Here is a 20891-nt window from a genome sequence, read left to right on the forward strand (position 1 = left end):
GACCTAAGCTGGTAAAGATAAGCTTAGGAGGTTTTTCATGCAGGTCCCCACATCTGTACCCTAGAGTTCAGAGTGGGGGAGGAACCTTGACATGGTGGCATAGTGGTGGGATTAACCTGAAATCATTTTGAGATCCAGTTGAGATTTTTTGAACTAGAAATACAGATTTTAAAAAGGAATTTTTTTTTCCTGTGGCTTTGAAGCAGCTTTGAAACTGAAAGCAGCTTGGGTTTTCCCTGCTTTGTGGCCAAGCAGAGACAAAAGGGGATTATCTTTGTGAATTGCAGGTTTTCTTTGCCTGGAGGCAGGGTACTTAACTCCTGCAGGGAAATTCACAGTCTTCCAACCCAGAGTTTTTTTTTTTTTTCTTTTCTTCCAAAAAGTAAATAGGGGGGGTGTGCTCTACCCATTTGCCTGGAGACAAAAGTGGCAGGGTGTTTTTTTTAGGATTTTGATTTTTTTTGTTTTACAAGGAGCACAGGTTTGAAAGGGAATTTTTTTTTCTTTGGGCTGGGTAAGCAGGTTTCCAAGTAGTTGGAGGTTTTTTGCTTTAATTTGGGCCCAGAGCAGAGACAAGGGAATTGTCTTTTTCTGTAGGCTGACAATCACTATCAGAGAATAGGTATTCTATTCCAGCACAGCAAAATTTTACAGCCAAGTTTTGTTTGTTTATTTCTAAACCTCGGGTGTAAAGTTAGTTAAAAACAGAGAGGTTAGAATGGCAAAATCCGCGGCTCGACTACAGCTCGAATTAGCCAAATTTCAGGCTGAGGAAAGACAAAGGGAACATGAAAGACAGATAGAACTCATGCAGCTGAAGAAGGAACAAGAAAGGGAGGCAGAACAACACCAAGTGGCTGCTCACAGGAGAGCTATGGAAGCGAGGGACAAAGAACTGGAGGAGAAGGAAAAAGAGAGGAAGTATGTGGAGGAGATGGAGAAGATAAAGGCTCAGCAGAATATCCCAACAAACCCTAGTAATCCTTCTCCAAGTACCACTTCCCATCCCAGAAAGTTCCCCACCTACAAGGCAGGAGATGATACTGAGGCCTTCCTAGAAAACTTCGAAAGGGCCTGCCTTGGGTACAACATCTCTACTGACCAATACATGGTAGAGCTGAGGCCGCAGCTCAGTGGACCCCTAGCTGAGGTGGCAGCTGAAATGCCTAAAGAACACATGAACAAGTATGAACTGTTTAAATCCAAGGCGAGAGTCAGAATGGGGATAACACCCGAGCAGTCTCGTCGGAGGTTCAGAGCCCTAAGGTGGAAACCAGACATGTCATTTACCCGACATGCCTACCACATTGTGAAACATTGGGATGCCTGGATATCAGGAACAAGTGTTGAATCTCCAGTAAATTTGCCCTTCCTAATGCAAATGGAACAATTCTTAGAGGGTGTTCCTGAGGAAATAGAAAGATACATCCTAGATGGGAAACCCAAAACTGTAATCGAGGCAGGAGAGATTGGAGCCAGATGGGTGGAGGTGGCAGAGAAGAAGAAAACTGGTCGCAGTTGGAGCGGAGACCAGAAGGGACCACCCCAGACCACACCCTATTACCGGGGGCCGCCCAAGGCCCCACCTACCTCCCAAAGAACCCTCCAGACCCCTTATCGTCCTGCCACCCCGTTCTCCAGCAACCCTCCTCGCCCCAGTGACCCGTCAGCTGGACGATGTTTTAAATGTAACGAGCTGGGGCATGTAAAGGCCAACTGCCCCAAGAACCCCAACAGATTACAGTTCATTGCACTGGAATCACACCAGAGGTCCACAGGCCCAGATACTTCCCAGATACCCTTGGAGCGGAGGGAAACTGTGAGTGTGGGCGGGAAGAAGGTCACCGCGTGGAGGGACACCGGAGCACAAGTGTCAGCTATCCATGCTTCCTTAGTGGACCCCAATTTAATCAACCCAGAGATCCAAGTGACGATTCAACCCTTCAAGTCCAACTCTTTCAATTTGCCTACAGCCAAGTTGCCTGTCCAGTACAAGGGCTGGTCAGGAATGTGGACTTTTGCAGTCTATGATGATTATCCCATCCCCATGCTGTTGGGGGAAGACTTGGCCAATCATGTGAAGCAGGCCAAGAGGGTGGGAACGGTCACCCGCAGCCAGGCTAAACAAGCCGTGAGGCCTAGCTCTGTTCCGGAAACTGCTATCAGGACCCAGTCAGAGGTGATGGACCTGGACCTTAGGCCAATGTCTGCAACAGCAGTAGTGGATCCAGTCCCAGAGACCCAGGCGGAACCAGTCCCAGAACCGGAACCAGCCGAACAACCAACACCAGACCCTGTGTCAGCACTGAATCCAGTACTTGCAACCTCAACACCAGAGGGCCCCACTGAACCTGAACTGGCAGCAGCCGATAACCCTACACAAGAGGCTCAGCCGGAGCCTGAATCCCAACATAGTGCACCAGCGGAGAGCGGTTCACAGTCAACAGAAACAGCTCCATCCCCTATATTGCTTCCAGAGGGACCAAGCCTAGGTCCACAATCCAATGAGGGACTGATGTCTCCAGCATCAAGGGAACAGTTCCAGACTGAACAGGAAGCAGATGAAAGCCTCCAGAGAGCTTGGACGGCGGCACGGAGCAACCCACCGCCTCTCAGCTCTTCTAATCGATCCAGGTTTGTTGTAGAAAGAGGACTTTTATACAAGGAAACTCTTTCTGGTGGACACCAGGAAGACTGGCATCCTCAGAGACAGTTGGTAGTTCCAACTAAATACCGGGCCAAGCTCTTGAGCTTAGCCCATGATCACCCTAGTGGCCATGCTGGGGTGAACAGGACCAAAGACCGTTTGGGGGGATCATGCCACTGGGAGGGAATGGGCAAGGATGTTTCTACCTATGTCCAGTCTTGTGAGGTGTGCCAAAGAGTGGGAAAACCCCAAGACCAGGTCAAAGCCCCTCTACAACCACTCCCCATCATTGAAGTTCCATTTCAGCGAGTAGTTGTGGATATTCTGGGTCCTTTTCCGAAAAAGACAGCCAGAGGAAAGCAGTACATACTGACTTTCATGGATTTTGCCACCCGATGGCCGGAAGCAGTAGCTCTAAGCAACACCAGGGCTAAAAGTGTATGCCAGGCACTAGCAGACATTTTTGCCAGGGTAGGTTGGCCCTCCGACATCCTCACAGATGCAGGGACTAATTTCCTGGCAGGAACTATGAAAAACCTTTGGGAAGCTCATGGGGTAAATCACTTGGTTGCCACTCCTTACCACCATCAAACAAATGGCATGGTGGAGAAGTTTAATGGAACTTTGGGGGCCATGATACGTAAATTCGTAAATGAGCACTCCAATGATTGGGACCTAGTGTTGCAGCAGTTGCTCTTTGCCTACAGAGCTGTACCACATCCCAGTTTAGGGTTTTCCCCATTTGAACTTGTATATGGCCGTGAGGTTAAGGGGCCATTGCAGTTGGTGAAGCAGCAATGGGAGGGATTTACACCTTCTCCAGGAACTAACATTCTGGACTTTGTAACCAACCTATAAAACACCCTCCGAACCTCTTTAGCCCTTGCTAAAGAAAACTTACAGGATGCTCAAAAAGAGCAAAAAGCCTGGTATGATAAACATGCCAGAGAGCGTTCCTTCAGAGTAGGAGACCAGGTCATGGTCTTAAGGGCGCTCCAGGCCCATAAAATGGAAGCATCGTGGGAAGGGCCATTCACGGTCCAGGAGCGCCTGGGAGCTGTTAATTATCTCATAGCATTCCCCACCTCCAACCGAAAGCCTAAGGTGTACCATATTAATTCTCTAAAGCCCTTTTATTCCAGAGAATTAAAGGTTTGTCAGTTTACAGCCCAGGGAGAAGATGATGCTGAGTGGCCTGAAGGTGTCTACTACGAAGGGAAATGTGCTGGTGGTGTGGAAGAGGTGAACCTCTCCATGACCCTTGGGCGTATGCAGCGACAGCAGATCCAGGAGCTGTGCACTAGCTACGCGCCAACGTTCTCAGCCACCCCAGGACTGACTGAACGGGCATACCACTCCATTGACACAGGTAATGCTCACCCAATTAGGGTCCAACCTTACCGGGTGTCTCCTCAAGCTAAAACTGCTATAGAACGGGAGATCCAGGATATGTTACAGATGGGTGTAATCCGCCCCTCTGAAAGTGCATGGGCATCTCCAGTGGTTCTAGTTCCCAAACCAGATGGGGAAATACGTTTTTGCGTGGACTACCGTAAGCTAAATGCTGTAACTCGCCCAGACAACTATCCAATGCCACGCACAGATGAACTGTTAGAGAAACTGGGACGGGCCCAGTTCATCTCTACCTTGGACTTAACAAAGGGGTACTGGCAGGTACCGCTAGATGAATCTGCCAAGGAAAGGTCAGCCTTCATCACACATCTTGGGCTGTATGAATTTAATGTACTCCCTTTCGGGCTGCGAAATGCACCCGCCACTTTCCAAAGACTTGTAGATGGTCTCCTAGCGGGATTAGGAGAATATGCAGTCGCCTACCTTGACGACGTGGCCATATTTTCGGATTCCTGGGCAGACCACCTGGAACATCTACAAAAAGTCCTTGAGCGCATAAGGGAGGCAGGACTAACTGTTAAGGCTAAGAAGTGTCAAATAGGCCTAAACAGAGTGACTTACCTTGGACACCAGGTGGGTCAAGGAACTATCAGCCCCCTACAGGCCAAAGTGGATGCTATCCAAAAGTGGCCTGTCCCAAAGTCAAAGAAACAGGTTCAATCCTTCTTAGGCTTGGCCGGTTATTACAGACGATTTGTACCGCACTACAGCCAAATCGCTGCCCCACTGACAGACCTAACCAAAAAGAAACAGCCAAATGCTGTTCAGTGGACCGGAAAGTGTCAGAAGGCCTTTAACAAGCTTAAAGCGACACTCATGTCTGACCCTGTACTAAGGGCCCCAGACTTTGACAAACCGTTCCTAGTAACCACAGATGCATCCGAGCGTGGTGTGGGAGCAGTTTTAATGCAAAAAGGACCTGATCAAGAATTCCACCCTGTAGTGTTTCTCAGCAAAAAACTGTCTGAGAGGGAAAGCAACTGGTCAGTCACTGAAAAAGAATGTTATGCCATTGTCTACGCTCTGGAAAAGCTACGCCCATATGTTTGGGGACGGCGTTTCCACCTGCAAACCAACCATGCTGCACTAAAATGGCTTCACACCGTCAAAGAAACTAACAAAAAACTTCTTTGGTGGAGTTTAGCTCTCCAAGATTTTGATTTCGACATCCAACACATCTCAGGAGCTTCTAACAAAGTGGCTGATGCACTCTCCCGTGAAAGTTTCCCAGAATCAACTGGTTAAAATCGTCCTTAAGATGTGGAAAATATTGTTAGTCTTTATGTACTTGGTAGTATATTTAGAGATGCATGTGTCTTATTAACTCTGTTTTTCCTAGAGCTCCAGGAAGAAATCCCAGCCAGTGTTTCACCCTAGCTGAGATTTGGGGGGCGTGTCATAAATATAAGGGGAAGGGTAAACCCCTTTGAAATTCCTCCTGGCCAGGGGAAAGCTCCTCTCACCTGTAAAGGGTTAAGAAGCTAAAGGTAACCTCGCTGGCACCTGACCAAAATGACCAATGAGGAGACAAGATACTTTCAAAAGCTGGGAGGAGGGAGAGAAACAAAGGGTCTGTGTCTGTCTGTATGCTGCTTTTGCCAGGGACAGAACAGGAATGGAGTCTTAGAACTTTTAGTAAGTAATCTAGCTAGGTATGTGTTAGATTATGATTTCTTTAAATGGCTGAGAAAAGAATTGTGCTGAATAGAATAACTATTTCTGTCTGTGTATCTTTTTTGTAACTTAAGGTTTTGCCTAGAGGAGTTCTCTATGTTTTTGAATCTAATTACCCTGTAAGATATCTACCATCCTGATTTTACAGGGGGGATTTCTTTATTTCTGTTTACTTCTATTTTCTATTAAAAGTCTTCTTGTAAAAAACGGAATGCTTTTTCATTGTTCTCAGATCCAAGGGTTTGGGTCTGTGGTCACCTATGCAAATTGGTGAGGCTTTTTATCCAACAATTCCCAGGAAAGGGGGGGTGCAAGTGTTGGGAGGATTGTTCATTGTTCTTAAGATCCAAGGGTCTGGGTCTGTAGTCACCTAGGCAAATTGGTGAGGCTTTTTACCAAACCTTGTCCAGGAAGTGGGGTGCAGGGTTTTGGGAAGTATTTTGGGGGGAAAGACGCGTCCAAACAGCTCTTCCCCAGTAACCAGTATTAGTTTGGTGGTGGTAGTGGCCATTCCAAGGACCACGGGTGGAATACTTTGTACCTTGGGGAAGTTTTGACCTAAGCTGGTAAAGATAAGCTTAGGAGGTTTTTCATGCAGGTCCCCACATCTGTACCCTAGAGTTCAGAGTGGGTGAGGAACCTTGACAGCATTTCCAGCACAAATCCAGGTTTTCTCCCCCCACCCCACCCCACCCCACCCCACTCTCCTGTTGGTAATAGCTTATCTAAAGTGATCACTCTCCTTACAATGTGTATGATAATCAAGGTGGGCCATTTCCAGCACAAATCCAGAGTTTAACAAGAACGTCTGAGGAACAGTGGGAGGGGGGAAATAAACAAGGGGAAATAGGTTACTTTTTATAATGAATCAACCATTCCCAGTCTCTATTCAAGCCTAAGTTAATTGTATCCAATTTGCAAATTAATTCCAATTCAGCAGTCTCTCGTTGGAGTCTGTTTTTGAAGTTTTTTTGTTGAAGGATAGTCACTTTGAGATCAGAAATCGAGTGACCAGAGAGATTGAAGTGTTCTCCAAATGGTTTATGAATGTTATAATTCTTGACATCTGATTTGTGTCCATTTATTCTTTTACATAGAGACTGTCCAGTTTGCCCAATGTACATGGCAATCTTCATCATCTGGACCCATGGAAAAGAAGCTCTTGAGGAATTCCACCATGATTTCAACAATTTCCATCCCACCATCAACCTCAGCCTGGTCCAATCCACACAAGAGACCCACTTCCTGGACACTATAGTGCTAATGAACGATGGTCACATAAACACCACCCTATACCGGAAACCTACTGACTGCTATTCCTACCTACATGCCTCCAGCTTTCACCCTGACCACACCATATGATCCATTGTCTACAGCCAAGCTCTGCGATACAACCGCATTTGCTCCAACCCCTCAGAGACAGAGACAAACACCTATAAGATCTCTATCAAGCATTCTTACAACTATAATACCCACCTGCGGAAGTGAAGAAACAGATTGATAGAGCCAGAAGAGTTCCCAGAAGTCGCCTACTACAGGACAGGCCTAATAAAGAAAATAACGGAATGCCACTAGCCATCACCTTCAGCCCCCAACTAAAACCCCTCCAACGCATTATCAAGGATCTACAACCTATCCTGAAGGACGACCCAACACTCTCACAAATCTTCAGAGACAGGCCAGTCCTTGCCTACAGACAGCCCCGCAACCTGAAGCGAATACTCACCAACAACCACATACCACACAACAGAACCACTAACCCAGGAACCTCTCCTTGCAACAAAGCCCGTTGCCAACTGTGCCCACATATCTATTCAGGGGACACCATCACAGGGCCTAATAACATCAGCCACACTATCAGAGGGTCGTTCACCTGCACATCCACCAATGTGATATATGCCATCATGTGCCAGCAATGCCCCTCTGCCATGTACATTGGCCAAACTGGACAGTCTCTACGTAAAAGAATAAATGGACACAAATCAGATGTCAAGAATTATAACATTCATAAACCAGCCGGAGAACACTTCAATCTCTCTGGTCACTCAATTTCTGATCTCAAAGTGACTATCCTTCAACAAAAAAACTTCGAAAACAGACTCCAACGAGAGACTGCTGAATTGGAATTAATTTGCAAATTGGATACAATTAACTTAGGCTTGAATAGAGACTGGAAATGGTTGATTCATTATAAAAAGTAACCTATTTCCCCTTGTTTATTCCTCCCCCTCCTCCCCCCACTGTTCCTCAGACGTTCTTGTTAAACCCTGGATTTGTGCTGGAAATGGCCCACCTTGATTATCATATACATTGTAAGGAGAGTGATCACTTTAGATAAGCTATTACCAGCAGGAGAGTGGGGTGGGGGGGAGAGAAAACCTTTTGTAGTGATAAACACCCATTTTTTCATGGTCTGTGTGTATAAAAACATCTTTTGTATTTTCCACAGTATGCTTCTGATGAAGTGAGCTGTAGCTCACAAAAGCTTACGCTCAAATAAATTGGTTAGTCTCTAAGGTGCCACAAGTCCTCCTTTTCTTTTTGCAAATACAGACTAACATGGCTGTTACTCTGAAACCTGTATCATTTTTTGTATCTGAAGTTAAGAATATTGGCTATGCACTGGTATCTTACTTATGTGCTGTCAGTGATGTTGTTGTGATGCAACAGCCATCAGATAAGATTTACATCTAGGCTAGACAGCTATGTGTTGATGGCCCATCAAAGATACTTAGCTGTCACAATGGGCCATAGAAGAAACTCATTCCACCCAGATGTGTCTTCCTGAAGATGCCTCAGTCTCTAAGGGGACAATGACCTGTGAGTCCTCAAGCCATGTAAGGACATATGATATGCTCATGTGACCCTGCAATCCATCTTGTGCTAGTAACATTCCAAAGACTGGGCTGTGAGCTTTGTTTGAAACAGAAAATGTCCAGGCATATGGCAAAGGATATAAAAGACCCCTGGAATGATTCCATTCTGCCTCTTTCCTTTCCTGAGTCTCTAGACTGAGGATTTACAACTAAAAGAAGAATATTGGCTATGGACTAAGGACCTTCCAATCTTTTGGAAGTTACCAGGGACTTTAAAAGGCTACAAACCTGATAAAAGGACCTTGCCATTATTGTATGTAAATGATCTATTAACCATTTTTAACTCTCTTCTTTTCTTTTATTAATAAACCTTTAGATTTTAGTTGCTAAAGGATTGGCAGCAGCATGATTACTGGGTAAGATCTGAGTTATATATTCACCAGGCTATATGGCTGATCTCTTGAGATCAGAAGAACCCTTTGTTTGATGAAATAGCTTTTCGGTGACCACTCATCATAAAGTCTAGTGTCTGGGTGGTGAAAATAGGGCTCTTGTTAACTAATGTGGTGAGACAGAAGTTTACTTTTGTTACTGGCTTGGTATAACTAATGATAGAATAACCACCAGTTTGGGGTGAGTCTACCCTATTTTTCAGCAGTTTGTCCTGAATCTGGCACTCTGAGCTGTGACCCACTGACAGATGATGATAGGTGATATTGTTATTATATGCAAAAAGAACAGGAGTACTTGTGGCACCTTAGAGACTAACAAATTTATTAGAGCATAAGCTTTCATGGGCTACAGCCCACTTCATCGGATGCATAGACTGGAACATATAGTAAGAAGAAATATATATATACACACACACACACACACACACACAAATAAATTGGAAGTTGCCATACAAACTGTGAGCATCTAATTAGTTAAGCTGAGCTATTATCAGCAGGAGAAAAAAAACTTTTGTAGTGATAATCAAGAACGGCCCATTTAGACACTTGATACCATTAACTTGGGTTTGAATAGAGACTGGGAGTGGCTGGGTCATGACACATATTGAATCTATTTCCCTAAAGTTAAGTATCCTCACACCTTCTTATCAACTGTCTAAATGGGCCATCTTGATTACACTACAAAAGGTTTTTTTCCTCCTGCTGATAATAGCTCATCTTAACTAGTTACAAACTGTGAGAGGCTATGGCAACTTCCAACTTATCTGTATGTATATAGCTTATATGTTCCATTCTGTGCATCCAATGAAGCTTATGCTCTAATAAATTTGTTAGTCTCTAAGGTGCCAGAAGTACTCCTGTTCTTTTTGCGGATACAGACTAACACGGCTGCTACTTTGAAACCTGTCATTATATGATTAGCTAGGGTCTGACACATCCCTGGGATACCAGGCATTCTTGTACTTCCAGTAATGGCAAGGGCCTGCCTCTGCCTGCATGCTCCCACCACAGCAACGGTGCCTACGAGATCTGATAGCACAGAGAACACCATTTTGAAGAGCATATTGCTCTGCTTCCACCAACTTTGCACACATGGTGCACTCTTCAAAATGTAAGTAGAGCTGTGTGAACAAATGGTTTGTTTTTCTTTTTTGGTTCTCTGGCCAGATTTAAAAAAAAAAAAAAGAAAAAAATTGTGTTTATCTTCAATAATTTTTAAATAAAATTGAAGTAAATTCTGAAATGAAAAGTAGTTTCAAATAGAAAAATTGAAACATTTCATTTCAATATTTGTAAGCAAAAGATTTCAATTTTTTTCAGAATGTTTTTTCAACCAAAACAATTCAGTGACTTTGATACAAATTCACAAAATGTTTTTGTCATCCTGAATCTGCATTTTTCAGCGGGGAAAAAAAAGTTTCAGCCGAAAGATTTCAACCAGCTCTATTTGTAAACACTTTGTAGATGAAAACACACTATATACACATTAAGTACTATTCCATAGGATTAGCGATTGGGATAGGAGGGGGTTGTTGGAAAAAATGTATTAAGTATTTTTCTTGATGTGTGAGAGGTTCTAAAAGGCAAACGGGATAATATTACCAATAAGTTATTCGTGGTAACAGACTGAAGTAAAAGTGTTGGAGTTTTAAGTAGTATTTCAACTTCTTATTTGTTCTTCCTGTGCTAAATCAAGCTACCCAGAGAGTAGGATTAGAATGTACTAGATTTTATAAATGAGATTAAAAGGGTAAAACAAAGCAGGCTTTTGTTAAACTGATGGGAACTGACTAATGTAATATCTTTGTACATAAAAGGCAGCTCTCCAGCTAGCAACTAAAATAAGAGTGAGAACAACTCAGCATGTGCCCATACTTACAATGTTACTCCTCTCCTAAAACAATAATCTCCCAAGGTTTGATCTCACTGAGTTCAATGGGCAGACTCCCTTGACTTTCATGAACTTTGGATCAGGCCCATGATGTTTGTTCTTATTGGAAATTATACTGAAATACAGAATAGAAATGGATAGAAGTTTGGCTTTAGATGACTCATGAGCTCTTTGGGGGCAGAACCTCAGCTGATGTCAATAGGGCTATGCTGATTGACACCATCTGAGCATCTGGTCTCAAGTCTTCAAATATGTTTCAAAAGCATTGGGCATATTAATAGGCAGTACTCAAATCCTCACAATAATTAACAGAATAATTTTCTCCATTTAATGCTTGAGCCCCTTCACTGGGCAACATTTTAGTAGCTGTTTTTTAAATTGTTATATCATTGTATCCAAATGTCATACTACATTTTACAACACCTTTAAATGTTATATAGTTTCACAAAAGTGCAACTTTTTCTGAGCCTGCAATCCTTCCTTATTTTCTTATTGCCTTTGTGAGCAAGAGCTAAGGATTTTGTCCTTTAGTTACTTTAGTTTTAAAAACAAAGGAACAGAGTGCAGTTGGCCTTGATGTAGTGGAGAAGAGCGGAAAGAGAGCACAAGAAGCCTCTCTCATACTGACCCCTTCTCTGTAGGTCTGGCCACAAGGCAGCACAGCACCAAATGCTGCACTTCCTAAGACATGGCACATCAGCCAGGCTCAGCAGGGAAGTTATAGGGAGCAATATGCCCTACACAGTGCCTCCCAGAGTTCCCCAGGGGGCAGCTCCACACCATCCTCTGCTCAGAGCTGTGTCTTTGTGACACTCTAGCTCAAAGTACAGTTTCAGTAACATTTGATATGTATTTTCTATTAGAGATTCACCAAATCAGCAGATCAGACTCTTCCTAGCCCACAGCTCCATCTGTTTCTGAACTCTTGGAGCTTTATCCTGATACCAAAAATCCTACAGGTTGCCTCCAATTTCAATCACCCTTTGGTTTATACCAGAGATATCTAGAGCTGTGTGTTTCTGATGCTGAAAAGTTTTAGAATCCCCTAGGATACAGAGGAGAACTCTAAATTTTTATCCAAAAACTTTGTTTCAGTTACTCCCCAGTGTATATAGCAGCAAATATAAACTTTCCATATTTTCTAGTTTAAATTATGTGCTCATCACCAAACAAGAGACTGCTTGCCCTTGCAGCTCACTTCATAACACTCAACTAGAGCTTCCATCATTCCAGCTGCTGATGCTGTGGTTTTTCCACTACTATCCTGCCAAAAACAAAATTGAGTGTTTAAAGCAGCAAATGTCATTACCAAGGAGGTAAACCACCCATAACAACTAACAAGTGAATTGCCTCAGAATAAACAGAGAAAATCAGGCATCCTGCATTGTAAGCTTACTGCAAACTGAGAGCTCCAACAAGCTGATTCTTTTCTGACTAGCAAAGAAAGCTGAGTGATTTGCACAGATCTCTACCACATATCCAGCACTTTGGCCCTGGTAAGTGTATGTGAGCCCTTTATCCTTCAGAAGCAGTTCCATGCAAGTTTTCTGTAGGTATATCATAGGGTCCCCACAGGCTTCTTCCCTCTTGAGCCTGTGTCTAGACTGATATAATAAAGAATCTTCCACACCTTCTTTTGCTGGATCACCCAAGTGTCTTTATTTACAGTGTTCATGAAGTTCCCAGGGTCTCCTGGCTTTTGAGGCTTCTTTCTTTGGTAAGGAGATAGAGACAGCAACACCACCCTCCTATCTCCTCCCAGGTCAGCCTCTCCACTGAGCTTTGCCCAGGGCTTTTATAGCCCTCTTATGCCTCAGCCCAGCTGTCAGCACTTAGTTCAGCATGTTCCTCTGAGCCAGCCCTCATTAGGGCTTGCAGCTGGGCTCCCTGCTGAGTACCTGTGTCTCCACTCCTGGTCAGAGAGCAGGCTGCAGCGAGCATTTTGGCAGGACCTTAAAGGGGCTTACCCCTGTCCTGCCACAAGGTGAAATTCACTTCTGAGGAAAGGACCAATACAGGACCTATGCAGCACATAAATATGAACTAAATTCACCCAGTGTGAGAGTCTTTTGGCTAAGATCTTCATATCCATTGTCTTGCCTGCTCTGTGTGGAGCGTATTGTTAAGGCTTGTCCTGGCATCCTCAGCCAAAAATTCCCTGGTCTGGCTTCTATCCTCAACCCCATATGTGGCTGCATTTCAATGGCAAATTGATTCCTACATGCACATAGTTTGTAAATAACTGTTTCTTTGGAATGAAAGAGGCAATAAATAAAAGCTGTTATAATAAATGCACAAAAATAGTGTTAATACAGCCCTAAGGATGTGAGAAAGCATAGTCAGAAGTCAGGAAATTCTAGAAGATAAGGTTGTTCCAATAACCTTAACTCAGCCATCACGGTATATCCTACATACTTTATGGAATAGACTCAGAACAAAATAATGTATTAAGGTTTACAACTGGTGCCCAGTCCTGTAATCCTTACTCATGTGAGTAATTTGTACTCATTTGAGCAAACCTAGTGACTTCAATGTGATGTGCTTGTGAAAAAGGCAAATGCAATCTTAGGATGTACCAGGCGAGACATTTCCAGTAGAGATAGAGAAGTATTAACGCCATTGTACAAGGCACTGGTAAGACGACTTCTGAAATACTGTGTACAATTCCAGTCACCCATGTTCAAGAAGATGAAGCTAGAACAGGTACAGAGGAGAGCTACTGGAATGATTAGGAGAATGGAGGGCCTATCTTATGTGAGTAGACTGGAAGAGCTTGGCTTTTGTTTAGCAAAAAGAAGTCTGAGGGTGGATATGATTGCTCTCTGTCATTAGTGGGCAAATACCAGGGATGGTGAAGAGCTTTTTAATCATTTAAGACCATATTGTGACAGGAACAAATGGTTATAAACTCGTCATGAACAAATTCAGGCTGGAAATTAGAAGAAGTGGTCTAATCAACAGAAGGGTGAGATTCTGGAAGAATGGTTTCAGAGTAACAGCCGTGTTAGTCTGTATTCGCAAAAAGAAAAGGAGTACTTGTGGCACCTTAGAGACTAACCAATTTATTTGAGCATAAACTTTCGTGAGCTACAGCTCACTTCATCAGATGCATTGTATGTAGTTCAGTATGCATTGTATGCATCCGATGAAGTGAGGTGTAGCTCACGAAAGCTTATGCTCAAATAAATTGGTTAGTCTCTAAGGTGCCACAAGTACTCCTTTTCATTATGGAAGAAGTTTCCCAGTAGAAGTTGTGGGGACAAACAACTTAATTAGTTTTAAGAGAGAGCTGGACAAACTTATGAGTGCAATTGTGATGATGGGGGCAGGGCTTAACAGCCTTGGAGCTCAATTCCGGTTAACATTTTATGTTCCTAAAAAGCTCATTCTTCAGAGTTTCAGTTGGCCAGCTGCAGTGGTCAGGAAGGGATTTCTTTTTTCCCTCATAATGTATTCTGTTGTTTGGGGTTTTTTTCTCTCCTTCCTCTGAAGCATTAGGGATGGCGACAGCTGGAGAAGGGAGATTGGGCAGGGTGGACCAGGTGCTTTGAGATTTCCCCAAACATTCTCTCTCTCAGATGCTTGGCTGGCTGGTTATTGTTCACACGTTCAGGATCTAACTGATTGCCATATGTGGGGTCAGGAAGGAATTTCTCCCCCAGGTCAGACTGGCAGTGACTTTGAGGGATTTTTGCCTTCCTCTGCAGTGTGTGGGTGCAGCTCACTTGCCAGGATTATCTGGGTATATTTCTTGTTTAATCATTTCCTTGTCACTGTGGGGACCTCGGGCACTGGTGCACCTCAGTCCCTTCTATTCTCTGCCTGTCGTATAAAACATTCTAGTTTCTGGGCTGTAATACTTTGGTCTAATTACAGTTATTGGGTTTAATGTAAAAAGAAAAGGAGTACTTGTGGCACCTTAGAGACTGTCATAAATATAAAGGGAAGGGTAAACCCCTTTGAAATCCCTCCTGGCCAGGGGAAAGCTCCTCTCACCTGTAAAGGGTTAAGAAGCTAAAGGTAACCTCGCTGGCACCTGACCAAAATGACCAATGAGGAGACAAGATACTTTCAAAAGCTGGGAGGAGGGAGAGAAACAAAGGGTCTGTGTCTGTCTGTAGTCATCTTGGCTGGGGATAGACCAGGAATGGAGTCTTAGAACTTTTAGTAAGTAATCTAGCTAGGTACGTGTTAGATTATGATTTCTTTAAATGGCTGAGAAAAGAATTGTGCTGAATAGAATAACTATTTCTGTCTGTGTATCTTTTTTGTAACTTAAGGTTTTGCCTAGAGGGGTTCTCTATGTTTTTGAATCTAATTACCCTGTAAGATATCTACCATCCTGATTTTACAGGGGGGATTTCTTTATTTCTATTTACTTCTATTTTTTATTAAAAGTCTTCTTGTAAAAAACTGAATGCTTTTTCATTGTTCTCAGATCCAAGAGTTTGGGTTTGTGGTCACCTATGCAAATTGGTGAGGCTTTTTATCCAACATTTCCCAGGAAAGGGGGGGTGCAAGTGTTGGGAGGATTGTGCATTGTTCTTAAGATCCAAGGGTCTGGGTCTGTAGTCACCTAGGCAAATTGGTGAGGCTTTTTACCAAACCTTGTCCAGGAAGTGGGGTGCAGGGTTTTGGGAAGTATTTTGGGGGGAAAGACGCGTCCAAACAGCTCTTCCCCAGTAACCAATATTAGTTTGGTGGTGGTAGCGGCCAGTCCAAGGACAAAGGGTGGAATATTTTGTACCTTGGGGAAGTTTTGACCTAAGCTGGTAAAGATAAGCTTAGGAGGTTTTTCGTGCAAGTCCCCACATCTGTACCCTAGAGTTCAGAGTGGGGGAGGAACCTTGACAGAGACTAACCAATTTATTTGAGCATAAGCTTTCGTGAGCTACAGCTCACTTCATTGGATGCATACTGTATAAAAACATCTTCTATATTTTCTACACACAAACCATGAAAAAATGGGTGTTTATCACTACAAAAGGTTTTCTCTTCCCCCACCTCACTCTCCTGGGTTTATTGTGTGGATGCTGGGTAGTTTTGGTGGCCGGTGATATACTAGTCAGATGAGGTGATCTGGTGGTTCTTTCTGGCCTTAAACTCTGACTGTAATGGGACTGTTTGCTCAAGCAAGGATTACCCATGTGAGGAAAGGTTGAAGGACTGAATCCTTAACAAGAGAAAGAGAAAATACTACATACTATATGTGCTGTGTGGTCAAATTAAGATTGCTGGAGTAATTCTAACTTTGAATATCCTGACTCTTGAATACTTGATCGCATGACCTTAGCATTGCAATAATGCGTTTGTGGTTTGGTTTGGTTTAGAATTTTTTAATGTCATATGCTTTTTAAGGGGAAACCTGTAAAAGAAAGAAAAACTGGAGCCAGTGGAATTTGTGTTCTTTGAATAAATAAGTGCAAACATATCTGTCTGTGCACACATGTATGTTTCAGCCAAATTTCAAGTAGCCTGTCATTTTAATGGTCATTTTAATCTGTGAATACCCACTAAATAGTTTTCAAATGCTTGGGTATTCGTTAAATCAAATAGAGTGCTTTGGGGTTTTGTGGAGGTTTTTGTTGTTGTTTTTTCAAAATCAAACAAAAGTGTTATTTCTCTGTGATGGGTTGTGTACCCCACACAGGCCCTGAATGGGTTAAGGTGGGCCTAAGAGGCCAATTAACATACCTGGCAGCACCTGTTAGAGAAAAGGCCAGGCTTCATTAATGATGAAGCCCAGCTGAGGAGGAGCTGGGTGGTGATCAGAAAGCCAGGAGGTTGAGAGCAGAACGGACAGCCACAGGGGAGAGTCTGCAACCTCAAGAGGTCATAAGGAGGAAGCCCAGGGAGTAGAATAAGTCCTGGGATCCTAGCCTGACAAGAAGAAGCCAGCCAGCAACCAGGGACACATTAAGCACCCACTGAAGTGCAGCAGGCTCTGGGATTTGGACAGCTATGGAGAAAGAAAACCCAGAAGAGGTGGATTAAATTGTCACTTGGCCAAAGGGCCAAGTTATGGGAAGACAGACCACTGACAGGGGGCACCAGACAGCGGCTATGCAATGTGTGGCCAGAAATGTGTGGCATGCTCTGGTTCATGAACCCCTTCACACCCTGAAAAAGGCCTGTTTTCATGTCAAGTTTTGTTTCAAACCTCAGTTCTTTTAGCTAAGATCAGTGGTTCTCAAACTAGGGCCGCTGCTTGTTCAGGGAAAGCCCCTGGCAGGCCAGTCCGTTTTTTTTTTTAAATGCTGCGTCCACAGGTTCGGCCAATCGCAGCCGCCACTGGCCGCAGTTCACCGCTCCAGGTCAAGGGGGCTGCAGGAAGCAGCGTGGGCCGAGGGATGTGCTGGCCGCCCTTCCCGAACCGTGGCCAGTGGGAGCCGCTATCAGCCAAACCTGCGGACAGAGCAGGTAAACAAACTGGCCTGGCCTGCCAGAGGCTTTCCCTGAACAAGCGGAGGCCCTAGTTTGAGAACCACTGGCCAAGATCCTGTCTAAAAGGGTATGGTCACAACTTTTGAAAAACAGGAAAAGTATCTTTCTCACATACCCAAACTAAACAAAAAATGGCTGTTGGGATTTTTCTCAAATTTTCCAAAAACAAATTGCCTTTAGCCAGAGAACAATCATGTACATTTATAGCCCAAATTTTGAATATTTTTGGAGAGTTATCAGAACACAAAAACACAAGGCTTTAATGGAATTTTAACTTGAACAGATGCTATAAGAATTCTTTATAATAATCACATACCAACAGGAGTCCAGCTCTGAAGGGCTGTCTATCTATCATATTTCTACAGAACCTTCCAAAGGCATTTCACCCACATAAGGACTACAGGATTGAACTTTAGGATCTAGAGTCTTTCTAAGTGCAGAAAAACCCATGTAGTGATGGGAAATTCCTATCTAGCTCAATCATATTTGTAGAATACCCGTTACTATTTTATCTGAATGCTGTCTCAGGGGTTCTCTGACCTACTCCCTTTCAACTAGTGGCACAAACTTTTGAAAAATACTCTTTTAGAAAAACATTGGATTGCAGGATTAGAAGCAGGAAGGGTTAACTTTGTAAAATTATGAGAATGGGTTCATGTTGTGTTCTTTTCTATTTTAGTTACACAGATTATCATAAGAATGATATTTTTAATCCCTCCTTGTTCCTTGAAAGACACTGGGGTAGCCTACTACGCTGGCCTTTTAAAGGTTCCATAATTTGATTGGCCTTTCCTATTCCCCTCACTTTCCTGTCTCAGCAGCCAGAGCGTGGTAGAACAACCATCCAGCCAAAACACAAAATATTTTAAAAGGTCACTATAGCAGTACAGAATTCTGTTTATTACAAAACAAACTGGATTTGTCATTAAAACTCTTGCTTGGCATATGCAGACCAGTCCAGCCAAGCCACAGCATTGTTATCAACAATGTTCAAGGCACGAAGACCTCCAGGAAATTGCGTAATTCTGCCGTCCTTAACAGTATGTGTTATGGTTTGTGACTGCTCACATCGACATAGTGGACTCTCTCTAAAATGCCACCAAAATTCCATTGCAACACAAATTCCATGTTCAGTACGAAAGCAGTTCAGAAGGCTCCATTGCCTTTGTAGTAAATCAAACCCAGGTTGACACTGAGTGGGGTCTGAGACAAGATAATTATTAGTCACTTTCTCTGTGGACCATGAAGCTCATCACATGTTCTCTACTGTAAATCCGTCACCCAGTAAACTTATCCACCATGGGCGACATGAGGGCAGATGACCATGTGGTGGATTAAACAAGTCTTTAATTAACAGTAGATGTGGCATATCTTGCAGTTTCATCACGACCTTTGCTACACTTTCCTCTATGCAAACACTGGCTGGAGCAATATTGCAGAGAACTGGTAACCATGGTTGAGGAGTAGATTTAAGTGTGCCTAAAATAATACACATATGGGAATTAAGCTGTACATCTCCCATCTTTGTGTGAGACGAGCGAGCCCATACTGAAGCGCCATACTCCACTGCTGAATAACAGAGTGCCAAGGGTGAAATTCGTAACATTTGGACATTGCCTCTCCATGTCGTTAAGGCCAGTTTTCCAAGCAGGTTGTTGGGCATTTTGACCTTAGTCATGGTCTTTGTAAGATGGTCACAATATGTGGGAAAGATATTCTTGCTATTATGAATGAAAAATAGGACAAATGACAGTTTTGCTTCTCATCTAGATCTGTAATTTGCTCACTTCTCTTAACAGTAACAGATACATTGTACCACCCTGTTCTTGTTTGACGTAAAAGTATTGCTTATGTTGTGTGCTGAACACTAGTGATTTCAGTTGCAAACCTGGGTAAATGTTAATTATGCAATATGACATTACAAGGCAATACATGGACGGTGCAAGACTGAAGGTCAAAAGACTTTAACCACTCTACAATTGCAACCATTAACCTGAACTGTACTACCTTATTTCCTATTGACATTTAAAAGTAAATTTCAATTTAAAAAAAAAAAAACCACAGACAGAGCGTTATTGACTTGGAATGGTAGACCTGAGAATTGCATATTGCAATTGACAACCAACTAAAAAGCTCTTGTTATGTCCAGAGTTCATGTGCTAGGTCAGGTGTTTGTGCATGTGTCCCATTTCAGCTATGTTCGGAAAGAGTGGCGCTGATTACTAAAATGCTTCACTAGAAATCTGCTTTGCACAGTCTCGCCATTGCAATTGAAAAGCAAAACAATCAGTTACCGCTGCTTATTGATCGTGTGGGTGTCCACCGAAGACTGCCCGGAGGCATACGTGAACAAGGACACTGACAACTGTTGGCCCCGCTAGATCAGGACATTGTGATATTGCTGGAGCGATGTAACGAAGCTCCTACTACCACAGCCTGAGAAATAACTTCTTCATTCTTTTCTCACAGAAAAACTGAAAGTGAGTATTAAACATAATGTAGACTTTTTTTTGTCTCTAAGCTTCTCTCCCTCAGCTCCAAAATATCCGAGGGGTGAAAAGTCTGTTTGAAATGGGATCTTTAAGCTTTGTTTTGCAATAGCTCTGACAAGTCATTTGAACTCCCTGTTGTGTTCCAAAGACTATCGCGGGTAATCAGAAGCTATAGTTGCATCAAATCTACCCACTCTTGCCATCAGCCTTGCAAGTAATACCAACTGCAGGCGTGACTGATGGCTAATATTTGGCCTAACGGCATGAGTCTCTACAGCTTGAGCTAAAACATCAGGCTGTCTCAAGCTAACAGCTGCGTCATGCCTGCATCCTCTATGGTTTAGGCCCAGAGAGGGATATATCGACCAATGGGTGATGCAACCTCTTCAAATTTGATTAAAAATAGGCTGAGGTTGTTACAGTGAATATAATTTACTGAAGGAGGCTACTTATTGTAAATGGAACGAATCCCAAGGTCCTTACTCAGTTTGAAATCAATAGTTTTGCCTGAGTAAGGATTGTAGGGTCCGGATTCTTTCTTTCTGCAGAGGAAAAACAAACCAAAACAGAAAGAGGACAGGAAATTCCACAAGGTTCCAGTCAGAGTTCCCACCCACCTCCATAGAACTTGCACTTCCCCTCACATCCACCCTGATTTCTGAGAATCCATCAGAGACCAGCGTATTCCATGTGGCATCCCTATGTCTCCCCAGTGACTCCTGATAATCTATGGCTTTCCCCATCCCGCTGTCAGCACAGTGGTGTTGGGGCTATGTTGACAGGGCTTTTGCTTTATGAAGTTGTCCCTGGAACAACTCTAAGAGGTGTCAGGGGATTCCATACAGTCCAACGGTAACAAATTCATAGTGGAGCTCTCGGTAGTTTCCAGGTGGAACAATGCACTTGGCACACCTATTGCCCCAGTCCCTGCCCTCCCACAGAACTCCTCTCCATGGAGAGCTTTCCGCAGAGTTGTAGAGTAAGTTGGGAAGAACAGTGGTTAGAGGTGGCACTCAGCCCCCTTCTATGCAGACAAGGATTGCATGGATCCTCGCTGGCTCT

Source organism: Eretmochelys imbricata, chromosome 5, assembly GCF_965152235.1.
Source record: "Eretmochelys imbricata isolate rEreImb1 chromosome 5, rEreImb1.hap1, whole genome shotgun sequence".
NCBI lineage: Eukaryota > Metazoa > Chordata > Testudines > Cheloniidae > Eretmochelys > Eretmochelys imbricata.